This window comes from Procambarus clarkii, chromosome 55 (genome assembly GCF_040958095.1).
Source record: "Procambarus clarkii isolate CNS0578487 chromosome 55, FALCON_Pclarkii_2.0, whole genome shotgun sequence".
Lineage (NCBI taxonomy): Eukaryota > Metazoa > Arthropoda > Malacostraca > Decapoda > Cambaridae > Procambarus > Procambarus clarkii.
The window spans coordinates 28246842-28252571 of NC_091204.1; positions in this window are offsets into that span (position 1 = coordinate 28246842).

Sequence of the window (5730 nt, forward strand, 5' to 3'; positions counted from 1 at the left end):
CGAGTTCGCATGGCAGATGGAACAGTAAGACTACAGCAGGTTGTGGTGAGCAAACCACAGGCAATTGTTGACTACAATAAGTTCATGAAGGGTGTTGACCACTTTGATCAAATGGTAAAGTATTACCATTTCGCCAGGAAATGTCACAAGTGGACCAAGAAAATAACATTTTATTTCTTGCAAATGGCATTGCAAAACGCTTATGCATTGTACAAGGCCAACACAGATGATCGAAGGAAACTAACTCTGCTCTAGTTCCATGAAGTTGCTATTTGGTCTTTATTGAAATTTGACAAGGCAGAGTGGCCTGCAACAACTACACCATCTCCACATCTAGTTCATGCTCCAGACATAAATCATGACACTGGTCCTGTGTATCCTGCTGCTGACCCGTCAACACCTGGCCCGTCGGGTGTAAGGCGCCCTCTTTTCACGTCTACACCTAGTGCTGAAGCTGAATCTGATGAAGATAATTCATATTCCACATTAGTGTTTGAAAACAATAGTGAGAGCGACGATTCAGACAGTAGTTTATTGCCAACCCAGAGACAACAGCGACGTGTTGTTATAGCAGAGACTCGCCTGAACTATAAATTGAAACATGAGCTGGTAAAAATCCCCAAACGTCGCAGGTGTGAAGTGTGTGCAAAGTCGGGTATCAGGAAGGAAACTGGCATATCGTGCAAGACATGCGATGTTCCACTTTGCGTCATACCTTGTTACACCACTTATCACAGGAAAAGGGTGTATTGGGTGGACAAGAAATAACCACCTACATCAGCTTCACTCCACCTAGGAACATCTGTTGAGCAACTTCAGGAATCAGTTCCTGAAGGAGGTGGAGTGGAGATAAAATGCTCAACTTATTTTACTACAATCGTCTTTGCTTTGGTAAGTACACATAATTGTCTTAGATTGTTTCAGTATTGTAGTCTATTTTCTTAGGAATATTTTGATACCTAAATGAGAACTGTAGCACGAAAACTAAAGTAAGTATACACGAAACAAGAGAAACTTTTTTTGTGGGTGTTGCGGGTGTGAGTTGGAGTGTCAAGAGCGGGTTCCGGTTGTGTGTTTTCCGTCATCTCTACAGCTGTGAATTCCAAGGAATTGTATTTGATATGCATATGTCTGTGTAGGGAATTTTATTCCGAACACTATACAAAGAAAAACGGTGTGAAACAAGTATAAACTTGAAAAACATGAGCAAAGTAAAAACTTTTGACGCTAACGGGTACAAACACGCGTAAGATTTTATTCCCCGCAAATTTATTTGATGCTGTGTTGGCCAACTCTACCCATGTTCTTATAGAACTTTCTATTGCGAACACATTGCTATAAAAATGAAATACGTAGCTCCAGAAATAATGTCAGGACAGTGAAATAAGTATAAACATTCAAAGCACTGCATCCCAACAGTGTCGTCCCTGCTGAAATCAAGGCTAACGCTTCGCCCAGTTCCCACACTCGTGCGGGTCACCCGATACCATAATTAGACATTGATAGGCATATGTCTGGGTGGGGAATTTTATTGCGAGTTCAGTGATATCAAAATGAGCGCTGTAGGATGACTGTGAGGCTGGCAAAAACGAAAGAGTATGAACATTTACTTCCTGTTTGGGTGTCACGGCGAGTCATCTTCGTGTTTATTTACTTCGTGGTGGGATACCAAATGCTTCGGTGACATTTTATGCATATGATCTTGTAGAGAATTTTATTGCCAACGCATTGATACCAAAATGAAAAACGTAGCTCAAGAATTGAGGTTAGGAGCGTGAAAAGATTATAAACTTTTTTGTGTTTACGCTTGAGCGCCCAGAACGCTGCGCACACAACCTGCTTGGTTTTCCAGCTAGTGCCGCGCGCACTAATGTGTTAAGCAACTGACATATGTGGAGAGCTAGTATCAAAATTTATATGTTTGTCCTGCACACCGCCCCCCATCCAGTGGGCAGCGGTGGATAGGTTACAATCACTCAGTTACTACCTACAGTTAGCAAACTGGGGATATTTGGCTAAAATTTCTGGTAGAAGATCATTTTGAATGAAATATTGACACATCGCTGGAACATTGGTTATAGAATTGTCTCTAAATTCATGTATCTTTTCGCACTCCATCACATAGTGACGGAGGGTGTGTGAATAATTTTGTTGACACAGTTTACATTTGGTCAGGTCTACATCAGCAGATAATGAGAATTCCCAGAGATACTTGTAACCGAGTCTAAGCCGAGCAGTAGTAACATCTAGAAGTCTGCTGATTTTATTGGATGATCCATAGATGTGTGGCTCCTCTTGTATGATAGTATGATGATAGATGGAATTACTAGTTCCAGTTTCTAGGCAGGCGATGAGTACTCACAATAACCTTAATTAAGCGTCAAAACAAAAATGTGTATACTCTTTTTACTCTCCTGCCCTTAGTTCTTGAGCTATGTATTTCATTTTGGTACCAACGTGTTCGCAATAACATTCTCTAGAAGAACATCAGCAAAAACGGTCACCAAACGTTATATGAATACCAGCACCCAATAAATACCTACGTAGATGACTCGCCGTGAGTGCCCAAGAGCAACAAAATGTTTTTACTCTTGGGATTGTTATCACTTCCACACTTGTCCTACAGCGTTAATTTTGGTATCAATGTACTCGCAATGAAATTCCCAACACGGTGATATGAATATAAACGTAGAATAATGGTCGCTGCCCACCCGCAAGAGTGTGGGAAGTGGCGGAACTGTTACCCACTATTGGTGACAAGACGACACATGGGCGATACAGCGCTTTGAAAGTTTATAATTATTTCACTGTCCTGACATTATTATTGTATGTACGTCATTCATTTTTGTGCCAATGTTTTCGCAATAGAATGTTCTATGAGCCCGTAGGTAAAAAAGAGCAACAAAGCGTAAGATAGAATAGCACCATATATAAAACAACGCTGGTACATATCAGTGAGCGTCAAACACACACGAAATGTGTGTGTTTGATGGTGGTCAAACGATGTTTGATGTGTTTGATCAGGTGATGTCCTGATCCGCCTAATTAAAGTATGAATTATGTTGAGAAAAAATAAGAAAAAAGGGAAAAAACAGGGGTGGGAGAAACATGACAGAAAAAGAGTAAAAATACAATTTGGTCAACAAAACAGCATTGTTTAAAATAAAAGATATGGATTGACATTTTGGTGGTTAGGTAGGTTACATTGAGTTAATTAGGTAGTACTTAGTGTTTATCTGTTATAGATAGGAGCTGCATGCCTGGTATGGGCCAATAGGCCTTCTGCAGTTACCTTTGTTTTTATGTTTTTGCCCTGTAACCTAAATGGTTAGAGAGGCACATATATGGGCTTAGGGACTGAACCCCACACTACATTTAGCTAAGCTGGTTACAATCTTGATGATATAGTTACAAAATTCTGTATAAGTCGTCACATTATCAATGGGTTCGAGATCAACCACAATTTCCTGAATGGATATAACAAAGGGGATATTAATAGGTTATTAAAATTGTCAACACACGATAGAACACGAAACAATGGGTATAAATTGGATAAGTTTAGATTTAGGAAAGACTTGGGTAAATACTGGGTCAGTAACAGGGTTGTTGATTTGTGGAATTTTTCTTAACTTATAAATTTATCTTTATTTATCTTAAACTGGTTGGGAGAGGTACAGTTTTTAACATAATTGGGAAGGTCATTCCACATTCGAGGTCCCTTGATTTGTAGAGCATTTCTAGTTTGACTAAGTCGTACTCTTGGAATATCAAATAGGTATTTGTTGCTGGTGTGGTGCTCATGGGATCTGTTACAACCTTCTAGGAAGCTTTTAGGGTCAGGATTGACATTACAGTGCAGCGTTTTATATATATAAAATACACATGAGAGTATGTGCAGGGACTTAATATATAACATATTCAGAGATTTGAGTAAGGGGTCCATATATACTGCCCGGTTGCCTGAAATGCTATATGCCTACTATATTGGCTTTAGGTATTGTATGCACTAGCTCTATCTATAAATCCAACATTATGTTTGTAAATCAACTATGTATGTACTTTCCTGAATAAAATTGACTTTACTGTACACTTATATGCTCTGTGGATTTGTTATCCCCTATCGTTTGGGAGAAAAAAAATGACTAATACGTTCGGCGAATGACTTTGACTTCAACTTCACTTTGACTTCGTTCATGTCATCGTATTTTCCGTAATATATAAAGGTTATGACAATGCAATTATATTATTGTGTGCAAATAAGTTGGAAATTTCATGTACCCTAAAAATAGTAAAATAAAGAATAAGAATAATTAAATAATTGTTGTAGTAAATTGTCACATGTTCATCATACGCAAACGAACACACAGTTTGGAGCGTCAGTACAACAAGACCGCCGCCATTTTAAAACATGGCTTCGAATGTAAGTAATGTTTTTCTCGTACTAACACTGTATTATGCAATAGATTAGGTCTTGAATTCACAAATTTAGTTGTTACATCTGACAGAGTATGTTAGACTGTGTAATGCTGGTCCATGTTGACGTATTTGTGGGCTTGGTTGGTTTACATGTGATGGCACCCCAATAAGGGCACCCCACAACTGCTGCATATTCTAGCTTTGGACTAGCAAAAGTGGTGAACAATTTCTTTAGTATTTCGCCATCCATGTATTTAAAAGCAATTCTGAAGTTGGAATGCATGACATAGGCTCCTCACACAATGTTCTTTATGTGGTCCTCAGGTAAGAACATAAGAACATAAGAACAAAGGTAACTGCAGAAGGCCTATTGGCCCATACGAGGCAGCTCCTATTCTATAACCACCCAATCCCACTCATATACTTGTCTAACCCGTGCTTGAAACAATCGAGGGACCCCACCTCCACAATGTTACGCGGCAATTGGTTCCACAAATCAACAACCCTGTTACTGAACCAGTATTTACCCAAGTCTTTCCTAAATCTAAACTTATCCAATTTATATCCATTGTTTCATGTTCTGTCCTGTGTTGATACTTTTAATACCCTATTAATATCCCCCCGGTTATGTCCATTCATCCACTTGTAAACCTCTATCATGTCACCCCTAACTCTTCGCCTTTCCAGTGAATGCAACTTAAGCTTTGTTAATCTTTCTTCATATGAAAGATTTCTAATTTGGGGAATTAACTTAGTCATCCTACGCTGGACACGTTCAAGTGAATTTATATCCATTCTATAATATGGCGACCAAAACTGAACTGCATAATCTAAATGGGGCCTAACTAGAGCAAGATATAGCTTGAGAACCACACCAGGTGTCTTGTTACTAACGCTGCGATTAATAAATCCAAGTGTCCGATTTGCCTTATTACGAACATTTATGCATTGATCCTTTTGTTTTAAATTCTTACTAATCATAACTCCCAGATCCCTTTCGCAATCCGACTTCGCAATCACAACACCATCTAGCTCGTATCTTGTAACTCTATCATCATTACCTAACCTCAGAACTTTACATTTATCAGCATTAAACTGCATCTGCCAATCCTTTGACCATTTCAAAACCCTATCTAGATCAACTTGAAGTGATAGTGAGTCCTCCTCCGAATTAATTTCCCTACCGATTTTCGTATCATCGGCAAATTTGCAAATGTTGCTACTCAAACCTGAATCTAAATCATTTATATATATTATAAACAACAGAGGTCCCAGGACAGAGCCTTGAGGCACTCCACTTACAACATTTTCCCA